This window comes from Oncorhynchus gorbuscha, unplaced genomic scaffold, assembly GCF_021184085.1.
Source record: "Oncorhynchus gorbuscha isolate QuinsamMale2020 ecotype Even-year unplaced genomic scaffold, OgorEven_v1.0 Un_scaffold_1906, whole genome shotgun sequence".
NCBI lineage: Eukaryota > Metazoa > Chordata > Actinopteri > Salmoniformes > Salmonidae > Oncorhynchus > Oncorhynchus gorbuscha.
The window spans coordinates 25373-39852 of record NW_025746555.1 but is presented as its reverse complement, the minus strand read 5'-3'; the positions used below and the strand labels follow the sequence as shown (position 1 = coordinate 39852).

Genomic DNA, 14480 nt, shown 5'->3' with positions numbered 1-14480 from the left:
GGATGCATGTTTTGGAATATTTTTGTTCTGTACAGGCTTCCTTGTTTTTACTCTGTCATTTAGGTTACTATTGTGGAGTAACTACAATGTTGTTGATCCATTATTTGACTTGTTAAGCACATGTTTACCCCTGAATTTATTTAGGCTTCCCATAACAAAGGGATCGAAAACTTATTGACTCACATTACAGCTTTTCTTTTGAATGAATGTGGGTATTGTATTGTGTGTAGGAGGCCAGTGACATAACATCTCAATTGAATCCAGGCTGTAAAACTGCAGAATGTGTAAACAAGTAAAAGGTTAGGCTCTGTAGTCTCCATCCCAACAGCGTGCACATTACCAGTGCCCCATAGGCATGGTTCACACCCCCATTCAGACCCACCATCACCAAACAGTACTGCATCAAGTAAATGTCATTCGTGGAGAGTTTGTCTCACTCACATGTTTTATTAATTATTATAAACAGGGTGGTTCGAGCCATGAATGCTGATTGGCTTACAGCAGTGGTATATCAGACCGTACACCATGGGAATGATAAAACATTTATTTTGAATTACTTTAGTAACCAGTTTATAATATCAATATGGCGCCTCAGGGGTTTGTGGTATATGGCCAATATACCACGGCTAAGTGCTGTATCCAGGCACTCTGCATTGCGTTGTGCATAAGAAGAAGAGCCCTTAGCCGTGGTATATTGGCCATATACCACACATCCTTGGACCTTATTGCTTAAATAACCTATAGGCATGATGTCATTCATGGAGAGTTTGTCTCACTCATATGTTTCATTAATTAATAACCTATAGGCATGATGTCATTCATGGAGAGTTTGTCTCACTCAGAATGTTTAATAAAGTAATTCGCTATACAGGCTTAATTATTTCATATGCAGATAATGACTAGTGTAAAAATAATGACACAACTAGAGGTACACTAAATCCAATATTATCTTTGAAATGTTTAAATTTTTCTCTAATTTCCAGTCACAACATGTATCAATATAAATGTACAGTTGCAGACCCAGGCAATTTCTCCCACTCTTGCATCAGATGGTTTTAATATCGAGCAAAAGGAGGAAGTGCGCATGTTCTCTTTTTTAGTGTGTAGCCCCTCTCTCACCATTGGTGGAGAAACACGTTGCCTTTGACAGGACTAATTACGCTTGCATCAGTCTACTCGCAAATGCTACTCGTCTGAGAGTGTGTTCTCCCACGCTGCTCCAGGAACATTCCATTTTCTCACGAATTTACCGTTATTCAGTGTTCTGCCCCACAATTTCCATCAAAATGGAGAAGAAAAACGGACACACAATGACCGATTTGGTCTCCACCGACGACATCTTGGAGAAGAATGGAAAGAAGAAAAGCTGTAAAGACAAGTTGATGAGATTTTTGAATAGGAATATGTTAGTGATAATGACGGTGTCTGGAGTTCTAGTAGGCGTCGGCCTCGGAATGATGGTTCGGAATATGAACCTAACCCGGGCGCAGATGACTTATTTTGCTTTCCCGGGTGAGATGCTTCTGAGGATGCTGAAGATGATTATCCTTCCTCTGGTCGTGTGCAGCCTGATCTCCGGCGCCGCCAGCCTGGACACGCGCTCCCTGGGGAAACTAGGAGGCATCGCGGTCTCCTACTTCCTGGTGACCACACTCATCGCATCGGGAATTGGTGTTTCCCTCGCCTTTATTATCAAACCGGGAGTCGGTGCCGGGGCTCTGAACACAAATAATCTAGGTCTCGAGAGCGTCAATACCAACAAGGAGACCACGGATTCGTTTTTAGATCTTGCAAGGTAACGGTTGCGGGGATGAGGTTATTGTTTCAATAACATGTATTATGTTAAAGAGTGTTTCTTGAAAGGAAATAAACTAGCATGGTAGAGGGGGTGAGATGACTGGGGGGCGGGTAGTTGTAGAGTAAATGCGTGCTCCTCTAATTCCCCCGGCAGCAATACTGTAGCCTATATAGGTTACACACATGAGAGCCAAGGCGCATGCTTGTTCCAGTACCTTACATGGAATTACATGGCACTCAGAAATCAAGAGACCTAGGCCTGGATATAGATGGTCATTGGTCAATATTTTGAGGGGAATTAGTTAACATATGTTTTTCATTTACGTGATTTGTTTATGCATAATGGTACGATATTTTATTTTTACCTTTATTTAACCAGGCAAGTCATTTAAGAACAAATCCTTATTTTCAATGACGGCCTGGGAACAGTGGGTTAACTGCCTGTTCAGGGGCAGAACGACAGATTTGTACCTTGTCAGCTCAGGGTTTGAACTCGCAACCTTCTGGTTAGTAGTCCAACGCTCTAACCACTAGACTACCCTGCTGCCCCGATATAAAGAAAAAGAAAAACAAAACAGACCCTGACAGGAAGAATCACAGCAAACAAACAAAATAAAATAACTATAGCATTCCCATGAGACAAAGGTTCTCACACAGTGTGTCATTGGGTGTCTGCCTGTCTGCCCATCTGTGTGTCTGCCTACCTATAACTCCCTCTCTACCTGAATGACTGTCTGTGTGTCTGCCTACCTATAACTCCCTCTCTACCTGTGTCTGTGTGTCTGTCTACCTATAACTCCCTCTCTACCTGTGTCTGTGTGTCTGTCTACCTATAACTCCCTCTCTACCTGTGTCTGTGTGTCTGTCTACCTATAACTCCCTCTCTACCTGTGTCTGTGTGTCTGCCTACCTATAACTCCCTCTCTACCTGTGTCTGTGTGTCTGTCTGTCGGTCTGTGTCCAACTATCTGCAAGTCAAACGCTCGGCCTGCCTTCCTATCTGTCTGGTTTCCTGTCTGTGGTCCTTCTGTAGCTCAGTTGGTAGAGCATGGCGCTTGTCCAGGGTAGTGGGTTCGATCCCCGGGACCACCCATACATAGAATGTATGCACACATGACTGTAAGTCGCTTTGGATAAAAGCGTCTGCTAAATGGCATATATTATTATTATTACCTGCCTGTCCATCTGTCTGTCTGCATCTGAGGGAAAGCTGACAGCTGTTAAACCCAGGATTCTGTTCTGCACAAAGAAAAGTTATCTGTAGGAAGCCCAAGCTACGCCACAGCTGGTGTATGTCAACTACACAGGCATGCTCACAACCATATAGCACAACCATATAGCACAGCCATATAGCACAGCCATATATCACAACCATATAACACAACCATATAGCACAACCATATAGCACAACCATATAACACAGCCATATATCACAACCATATAGCACAACCATATAGCACAACCATATAGCACAACCATATAGCACAACCATATAGCACAACCATATAGCACAGCCATATAACACAGCCATATATCACAACCATATATCACAGCCATATAGCACAGCCATATATCACAGCACAACCATATATCCCAGCCACAAGCCATATAGCACAACCATATATCCCAGCCATATATCCCAGCCATATAGCACAACCATATATCCCAGCCATATATCCCAGCCATATAGCACAGCCATATAGCACAGCCATATATCACAGCCATATAGCACAGCCATATATCACAACCATATAGCACAACCATATATCCCAGCCATATATCCCAGCCATATAGCACAACCATATATCCCAGCCATATATCCCAGCCATATAGCACAGCCATATAGCACAGCCATATATCACAACCATATAGCACAACCATATATCACAACCATATATCACAACCATATATCCCAGCCATATATCCCAGCCATATAGCACAGCCATATAGCACAGCCATATATCACAGCCATATATCACAACCATATATCACAACCATATATCCCAGCCATATATCCCAGCCATATAGCACAACCATATATCACAGCCATATAGCACAACCATATAGCACAAACCATCCATTACAAACTGTCTGGGACAAGAATCCACCTGTCCTGAAGTATTAGTGGTCTATTACAAACTGTCTGGGACAAGACATTACCTGTCCTGAAGTATTAGTGGTCTATTACAAACTGTCTGGGACAAGAATTCACCTGTCCTTAAGTATTAGTGGTCTATTACAAACACTTAAGGACAGCAGTGTTGCACCCCAGCATTATGTGGTTTAACTATGTGGGTAGTGAACCACCCCAGCATTATGTAGTTTAACTATGTGGGTAGTGATGCACCCCAGCATTATGTGGTTTAACTATGTGGGTAGTGAACCACCCCAGCATTATGTAGTTTAACTATATGGGTAGTGAACCACCCCAGCATTATGTAGTTTAACTATATGGGTAGTGAACCACCCCAGCTTTATGTGGTTTAACTATGTGGGTAGTGAACCACCCCAGCTTTATGTGGTTTAACTATGTGGGTAGTGAACCACCCCAGCATTATGTAGTTTAACTATGTGGTTTAACTATGTGTGTAACGGCGTTCGTCTGTTGAAAGAGAGTCGGACCAAAATGCAGCGTGGTGGTTACTCATGTTCTTTAATAAAGAATAGACGATACATGAAATAACTATATATATACAAAACAACAAACGGAACGTGAAAACCTATACAGCCTGTCTGGTGAACAACTACACAGAGACAGGAACAACCACCCACGAAAACACTCACAGAATATGGCTGCCTAAATATGGTTCCCAATCAGAGACAACGATAAATCACCTGACTCTGATTGAGAACCACCTCAGGCAGCCATAGACTAATTAGTCACCCCACAAAACCCCAGGACAAAAAACACACCACAATAACCCATGTCACACCCTGGCCTGACCAAATAAAGAAAGAAAACACAAAATACTAAGACCAAGGCGTGACAATGTGGTTTAACTATGTGGGTAGTGATGCACCCCAGCATTATGTAGTTTAACTATGTGGGTAGTGTGGCAACCCAGCATTATGTAGTTTAACTATGTGGGTAGTGTGGCAACCCAGCATTATGTAGTTTAACTATGTGGTTTAACTATGTGGGTAGTGACGCACCCCAGCATTATGTAGTTTAACTATGTGGTTTAACTATGTGGGTAGTGAACCACCCCAGCATTATGTAGTTTAACTATGTGGGTAGTGATGCACCCCAGCATTATGTAGTTTAACTATGTGGGTAGTGAACCACCCCAGCATTATGTGGTTTAACTATGTGGGTAGTGAACCACCCCAGCATTATGTAGTTTAACTATGTGGGTAGTGAACCACCCCAGCATTATGTGGTTTAACTATGTGGGTAGTGCTGCACCCCAGCATTATGTAGTTTAACTATGTGGGTAGTGAACCACCCCAGCATTATGTGGTTTAACTATGTGGGTAGTGCTGCACCCCAGCATTATGTATGTGGTTTAACTATGTGGGTAGTGCTGCACCCCAGCATTATGTAGTTTAACTATGTGGGTAGTGCTGCACCCCAGCATTATGTAGTTTAACTATGTGGGTAGTGAACCACCCCAGCATTATGTGGTTTAACTATGTGGGTAGTGATGCACCCCAGCATTATGTAGTTTAACTATGTGGTTTAACTATGTGGGTAGTGAACCACCCCAGCATTATGTAGTTTGACTATGTGGGAAGTGATGCACCCCAGCATTATGTAGTTTAACTATGTGGGTAGTGCTGCACCCCAGCATTATGTAGTTTAACTATGTGGGTAGTGATGCACCCCAGCATTATGTAGTTTAACTATGTGGGTAGTGCTGCACCCTAGCATTATGTAGTTTAACTATGTGGGTAGTGAACCACCCCAGCATTATGTAGTTTAACTATGTGGGTAGTGATGCACCCCAGCATTATGTGGTTTAACTATGTGGGTAGTGCTGCACCCCAGCATTATGTAGTTTAACTATGTGGGTAGTGATGCACCCCAGCATTATGTAGTTTAACTATGTGGGTAGTGAACCACCCCAGCATTATGTGGTTTAACTATGTGGGTAGTGAACCACCCCAGCATTATGTAGTTTAACTATGTGGGTAGTGAACCACCCCAGCATTATGTAGTTTAACTATGTGGGTAGTGAACCACCCCAGCATTATGTAGTTTAACTATGTGGGTAGTGATGCACCCCAGCATTATGTAGTTTAACTATGTGGGTAGTGAACCACCCCAGCATTATGTAGTTTAACTATGTGGGTAGTGAACCACCCCAGCATTATGTGGTTTAACTATGTGGGTAGTGATGCACCCCAGCATTATGTAGTTTAACTATGTGGGTAGTGAACCATTATGTAGTTGCATTATGTGGTTTAACTATGTGGGTAGTGCTGCACCCCAGCATTATGTAGTTTAACTATGTGGGTAGTGAACCACCCCAGCATTATGTGGTTTAACTCTGTGGGTAAATTACAGGAGAAGTTCACAAAAAATCCAGGAACTGCCAAGTGATTCCATACATTGAAACCTCTGTAGTTCAGTGAAGTTTGTCCTCTCCCCCTCTGTCTCCCCTGGAGTGCAGAACTGAGACAGCTGCAGAAACGGGTCGTGCTGGATGCCGGCCTCACTCTGCTCTGTTGGCAGTCCTTCCGTATCTCTGCTGCTATGGCAGTCGGCTACATAAAATATTATATCAAATAATCACATTTATTTTAGGTAGAAAAGTACACCTTTCCTGATTCAAAACCGCTTATACTTTTGACAAAATTAGCTAATGTGTACACTTCCAATAAAAGAATGAATTCATCCACAGTTTGCGTATTTATGCATTCAGTGACAACGGACCAGAGCCAGCAACGTCATGAGTCACGTGACCCGCAGCTGTTTCAGTTCTCCAGTAGAGGGGGAGAGGGAGAGAGGGAGAGGGGGAGAGGGAGAGAGAGAGGGGAGAGGGGAGAGGGGAGAGGGGGAGGGGGAGAGGGAGAGAGGGGGAGAGAGGGGGAGAGGGAGAGGGAGAGGGGGAGAGGGCCAACTCCACTGAACTTGCTTCAATCTATGGAATCACTTGGGAGTTCCTGGATTTTGGGTAAACTTCTCCTTTAAGAGATGTTGGTTTATAAGTTCAATAAATTACATTGTGCCATAAATTCCATGGCCTCATTGAACAATTGATTTAAACATTTAATTTGTTTCTTAACCTCTGCTTTCATTAATATTATGTAATCAGAAAAAACGTGATTGAAGTTGTGAATTCACGCAGATTCTGTGGTTATTCATCGTGCAAGGCTTTGTCGTGGTTAAACATTTTTGTTGTTGTGTTACTGATGAACCAGAGAGAGGGGCTTTGTCCCAAGTATGTCTCCTCCCTCAAAGTGTTCACTTGTTCGCTTCTAACCACTAGTGGTTAGAGCGTTGGGCCACTCACTGAAAGGTTGCTGGATCAAATCCCCGAGCTGACAAGGTAAAAATCTGTCGTTCTGCCCCCGAACAAGGCAGTTAACCCACAGTTCCCGGTAAGCTGTCATTGTAAATACGAATTGGTTCTTAACTTGACTTGCCTAGTTAAATAAAGGTTAAATAAAAATATTTTAAAAATCATTCACAAGGAGATTACTGGTTTAAGAAAAATGAAGGAAACTCCCACTAATCCATGCCTCCACCAATCCAATGCTTCAAGATTTGTGGGAAGTAGTGAACAAGTGCACACTTCAGGAGAAAGGGGATATTATTATGATGTACCCCTGGTTCAAGCGTAACACATTAATGAAACCTCAACTGTTTATCTTGTCTTCCTCTGCAGGAATTTGTTCCCAGCTAACCTTGTGGCTGCAGCATTCCGTTCTGTAAGTATATCTATCTCTCTCTCCACCCCTCGTCATCTTTCTCTCCTCTCTGTCTCGACCTATCAGTCTCTCTCTTCACCCCTTGTCATCTCTCTCTCCCCTCTCTTCATATCTTTCTCTAACTTTCTTTCTTTCTTCACCCCTCGTCATCTTTCTCTCCTCTCTGTCTCGACCGATGAGTCTATCTCCCCTCTCTTCATCTCTTATTCTAACTTTCTTTCTCTCTTCACCCCTCGTCATCTTTCTCTCCTCTCTGTCTCGACCGATCAGTCTCTCTCCCTTCTCTTCATCTCTTTTTCTAACTTTCTTTCTCTCTTCATCACTCTGTCTCTCTCTTCACCTCTCTCTCTCTCTCTCCACCTCTCTGTCTCTCTCACACACACACATAGTGTCCTATGCTCACCTCTTCATATATATACCATAAATCATTTCCTAAGCGTTAAAAGTCTATATAAGGTCATTAAGGAAGAGACTCAGAATAAAGAGAGTTCTGCTCTCCCTCTCGTCTTAGCACCTCTCATCTTCCTTTCACCAACCGTTACCATAGTGAGGTGATTCCATTCCAAACAGCTTAGCAACCTGTCTCGCCTCGTTGCTCTTTAATGTGCCCAGTGGCTGCCCGGTACCATTTCCTGGAACTGTGTGAGTGTCTGTCTATTAAGGCTAAAAGAGGGTCAGGAGGGTTCAATTTTTGGGGAGGAACACACACACAGGCAAATGTGTCCTTTTATCCATGTTCTCATGGGGACATTTAGGGATTTCAGGTCCCCACGAGGATAGAGAAGAACAAGACCACAACACACACGCACACACACACATACACACACACACACACACACACACACGCACGCACGCACACACACACGCACACACACACACACACACACACACACACACACACACACACACACACACACACACACACACACACACACACACACACACACACACACACACACACACACACACACACACACACACACACACACACACACACACACACACACACACACACAGAGCGGAATAATAATCATCAGCAGGCCAGGAATAAGAAATGACATCCATGTAATGTCTTTTCATTCATATTACTGATACCAAACATTAACAAAACAACACCAAGAACAATTAATCATTACTATAATTCAGTTTTAATAAACCTGTCATCATCTACTGTAGTACTACATCATGGTAAAACCTGTTGTCATCTACTGTAGTATTACATCATGGTAAAACCTGTTGTCATCTACTGTAGTACTACATCATGGTAAAACCTGTTGTCATCTACTGTAGTATTACATCATGGTAAACCCTGTTGTCATCTACTGTAGTATTACATCATGGTAAAACCTGTTGTCACCATCTACTGTAGTATTACATCATGGTAAAACCTGTTGTCACCATCTACTGTAGTATTACATCATGGTAAAACCTGTTGTCACCATCTACTGTAGTTTACATCATGGTAAAACCTGTTGCCATCTACTGTAGTATTACATCATGGTAAAACCTGTTGTCACCATCTACTGTAGTATTACATCATGGTAAAACCTGTTGTCACCATCTACTGTAGTATTACATCATGGTAAAACCTGTTGCCATCTACTGTAGTATTACATCATGGTAAAACCTGTTGCCATCTACTGTAGTATTACATCATGGTAAAACCTGTTGTCACCATCTACTGTAGTATTACATCATGGTAAAACCTGTTGTCATCTACTGTAGTATTACATCATGGTAAAACCTGTTGTCACCATCTACTGTAGTATTACATCATGGTAAAACCTGTTGTCATCTACTGTAGTATTACATCATGGTAAAACCTGTTGTCACCATCTACTGTAGTATTACATCATGGTAAAACCTGTTGTCACCATCTACTGTAGTATTACATCATGGTAAAACCTGTTGTCACCATCTACTGTAGTATTACATCATGGTAAAACCTGTTGTCACCATCTACTGTAGTATTACATCATGGTAAAACCTGTTGTCACCATCTACTGTAGTATTACATCATGGTAAAACCTGTTGTCACCATCTACTGTAGTATTACATCATGGTAAAACCTGTTGTCATCTACTGTAGTACGACATCATGGTTAAACCTGTTGTCATCTACTGTAGGGTACAGGCGTCAGGCAGATGGGATGTGGTAGAGTAAAGGGGGGGGGTGTAACAGAGAGATGTATGGGGGGGCGGAACTGAACACAGATTACATATGTGGACACTGTCCACTGAGAATAGCCCCTATTGACACTGATAGACAGGTACTGATGGACTGAAACATATTTTAAAGAGAGAGAGAGGGAGGGAGAGAGAGAGAAACAAGAGACAGGTACTGATGGACTGAAACATACATGTTTTAGAGAGAGAGAGATAAAGACCAGACCACATTTATACCCTCCACACTTATCTACTCATGTTTTGTAGACTTCAAGAAAGAATTTGATTAAATTTGGAAAAAATGTATTTTTGATAAATGAATAGAAACTGGTGATCTTATTAAATCAATGTACACTAAAAACAAATGTGTGGTTAAAATTGGCAACAAACAAGGCTGCTCAATTAGTCCAACACTAGTTAACATCTACATTAATGAATTGGGAAAATCATTAGAAGAATCTGCAGCACCTGGTCTCACTCTACACAACACTGAAAACAAGGCACCTGGTCTCACTCTACACAACACTGAAATCAAGGCACCTGGTCTCACTCTACACAACACTGAAATCAAGGCACCTGGTCTCACTCTACACAACACTGAAATCAAGGCACCTGGTCTCACTCTACACAACACTGAAATCAAGGCACCTGGTCTCACTCTACACAACACTGAAATCAAGGCACCTGGTCTCACTCTACACAACACTGAAATCAAGGCACCTGGTCTCACTGTACACAACACTGAAATCAAGGCACCTGGTCTCACTCTACACAACACTGAAATCAAGGCACCTGGTCTCACTCTACACAACACTGAAAACAAGGCACCTGGTCTCACTCTACACAACACTGAAATCAAGTGTCTGCTGTAGACAGATGACCTGGTGCTGCTGTCTCCCACTAAGGAGTTACAGCATCACCTAGATCATCTGCACAGGTTCTGTCAGACCTGGGCTCTGACCGTTAACCACAGGTTCTGTCAGACCTGGGCTCTGACCGTTAACCACAGGTTCTGTCAGACCTGGGCTCTGACCGTTAATCGCAGGTTCTGTTAGACCTGGGCTTTGCCCGTTAATCACAGGTTCTGTCAGACCTGGGCTCTGCCCGTTAATCACAGGTTCTGTTAGACCTGGGCTCTGACACCTCACAAGCTACAGACAACAGACAACATGGAAAGCGGCAACGCACAGCTAGGGACCATGTTCACAAATCTGATTGACCTTTAGCCATGTCTTCAAGCATTTTGTGAAAGTGTGATATGTGGTGCAGTTATGTGTGTCTGATGGCAGTGTATTCCAGACATGGGAAGCTCTCACAGAGAATGCAGATTTACTAAAGGTGCTTTTCCTTAGGGGAACTATACAGTCACCTCTCATGGCAGACCTTGTGGATCTGCTGCCATATGTCTGGGTTTTCTGTTAAACAAAAATATTGAGTGGAGGGGGAGCCAGGCCATTAAGGATCTTGAATACAAGACATGCGTCGGTGTATTGCACAAGATTTTCCCAACTCAAGAGCTCATGTTTTCTAAGGATGTGACAATGATGATGGCTATCCTATCAAGCACTTTGAGAGCCTGTTTGTAGACAGACTGAATAGGTTTTAATGTTGTACAGCAAGCTTGGGCCCAACTAGTCAAGCAGTATGTTAAGTGCGGGAGTATCATAGATTTGAAGTACAGTTTTGCTACCTCGGAAATAAATCGGAAATTAGCTAGATTGAATTTAGTTATTTGAATTACCTTTTTCACATGCTTTTTAAAAGAGAGGTTGGAATCAAGTATGATGCCAAGGTACTTAAAATCGGATACCACCTGGAGCTTCTCCCCTGACACATAGACATCTGGCTCAGTAGCATCTGTTGCCCTCTTTGTGAAGAACATGCAAACAGTTTTTTCACATTGAGATGCAAACACGAGTCACTGAGCCACTTTGTAACCTGGACCATTACAGTAGTGAGTTCTTGTGCAGCTTGTTGTTTGCTCTTTGCATGCACATATATCACTGTATCATCTGCATACATTTGAACTTCAGACCCAGTACATACAGAAGGCAGATCATTAATGTACAGGCTGAACAGGAGGGGCCCCAGTATTGACCCTTGGGGCACGCCCACATCATAGCTACGAGTGGGCGACAGCTCATTGCTCACTCTGACACACTGAGTTCTGCCTTCAAGGTATGATTTCATCCATCTCAAGGCATCAGGGGAAAAGTTGAACTTGGACAATTTTGTGACGAGAATCTCATGGTTAACAGTATCAAAAGCCTTCCTTAGCTCCAGAAACACAGCCCCAACAGCACCCCCTTTGTCCATCTTGGACTTCACATTTTCCAGAAGAAAGCAGTTGGCCGTTTCTGTGGAGTGTTTCGCTCTGAAGCCAAACTGCATGGAGTGTAATGTGAAGGGACTGTTGTTGAGGTGGGCAATCAGTTGTTCTGCTACACACTTTTCAACAACCTTTGACACCACAGGTAGTATACTAATGGGCCTGTAGTTACTCACGTCAGCAGGGTCGCCTGATTTAAAGATGGCCGTTATTATGGCCGACTTCCATACCCTTGGAAACACACCGAGACCAATAGATGTGTTGGTGACCTTAGTAATGGGGCCAATGAGTGACTCTTTGTAGTTTTTAAGAAAGGTAGAGTCCATCCCAAACACATCTTTGGCTTTAGAGTTCTTTAGTGAGCTAAACACCTTGTTCACCTTTGACTCAGAAACCTCCCTTATGATGAAGACAGGTTGAGTGTCATTCACTAGCACTGAGCCCAAGAAATCAGTGGAGGGGTTCTGTGTCAGTAACCTGACAGAGTCAATAAAGTAGGAATTGAAGGCTGTTGCTATTTCAACTGCATCCTGTGTTAGATTGTTATTCACCATGATTTCTAGTCTTTTTGCAGTGTTACTATGGTCTTTCCCTGTTAACTTTTTTAGATTCTCCCATATCAATTTAGAATTTTCCTTTGCTTCACCAATTATGTTAATAAAAAGTTTGCCTTGGCCTGTCTGATTTCTTTTATCACCTTATTTCTCAACATGGTAGTGTTAAGATTTCCCTTCACTGGAACTAAGGGGCCTAGACCGAACCATGAAAAACAGCCCCAGACCATTATTCCTCCTCCACCAAACTTTACAGTTGGCACTATGCATTGGGGCAGGTAGTGTTCTCTTGGCATCCGCCAAACTCAGATTAGTCTGACTGCCAGATGGTAAAGCGTGATTCATAATTCCAGAGAACATGTTTCCACTGCTCCAGAGTCCAATGGCGGTGAGCTTTACACCACTCCAGTGGCTTGACATTGCGCATGGTAATCTTAGGCTTGTGTGTGCGGCTGCTCGGGCCATGGAAACCCATTTCATGAAGCTCTCGACGAACAGTTCTTGTGCTGACGTTGCTTCCAGAGGCCGCTTGGAACTCGGAAGAAAGTGTTGCAATCGAGGACAGACAATTTTTACATTCTGCGAGCTTCAGCACTTGGTGGTCCCATTCTGTGAGCTTGTGTGGCCTACCACTTCGTCGCTGAGCTGTTGTTGCTCCTAGACGTTTCCACTTCACCACTGCACTTACAGTTGACCGGGGCAGTTCTAGCAGGGCAGAAATTTGAAGAATTTACTTGTTGGAAAGGTGGCATCCTATGACGATGCCACGTTGAAAGTCACTGAGCTCTTCAGTAAGGCCATTCTACTGCCAATGTTTTTCTATGGAGATTGCATGTCTGTGTGTTAGATTTTAAAAACCTATCAGCAATGGGTGTGGCTGAAATAGCCGAATCCACTAATTTGAAGGGGTGTCCACATACACTATATATACAAAAGTATCTAGCTACCTGCAACACAGGTATCTTTCGCATGGCGGTAAATTAGTTCAGAGACAAAGCAAGAAGATCATTCTATGCCATTAAAAGAAACATTAATATTCACCAGTTTGGGCTGGCTAGTGGCATCAGTGCTATTAGTGTGTGTGTGTGTGTGTGTGTGTGTGTGTGTGTGTGTGTGTTGTGTGTGTGTGTGTGTGTGTGTGTGTGTGTGTGTGTGTGTGTGTGTGTGTGTGTCGTCGTGCGTGCGTGCGTGCGTGCGTGCGTGCGTGCGTGTGTGTGTGTGTGTGTGTTGTTTGGCGAATGGTAGGGGGCCAGCTGAACAGCAGTGGGGGTCCAGATCTTTCAGAGTGCAGGGACTTAATGGACAGAGAGGAAAAAGGAGTGTGTGTGTGTGAGAACAGGGAGAGGGGTCTCTGCCATTGTCTGCTGGTCTCTGGTTGCCAGGTCCTGCCAGGTCCTCTCCACCACAGCTCTGAAGATGCTTTGTGTCTCTGCTGGTCTCTGGTCCCATAAAGAACAATCAGTTCTTACTAAAATGACTTTTATCTTATTTTTTTATTTTTTTAAAATCAGAAACTAAATACATCTCTGAAACAGGCATTCATCAGCACAGGAACTAAAGACACATCTCTGAAACAGGCATTCATCAGCACAGGAACTAAAGACACATCTCTGAAACAGGCATTCATCAGCACAGGAACTAAAGACACATCTCTGAAACAGGCATTCATCAGCACAGGAACTAAAGACACATCTCTGAAACAGGCATTCATCAGCACAGGAACTAAAGACACATCTCTGAAACAGGCATTCATCAGCACAG

The 14480-nt window shown here is 43.1% G+C and overlaps 1 pseudogene; it reads left to right on the top strand.

The window, feature by feature from the left end:
• The first annotated feature begins 1112 nt into the window (after positions 1–1112).
• Positions 1113–14480, top strand: part of LOC124024516 — a 29373-nt pseudogene continuing 16005 nt past the window's right edge.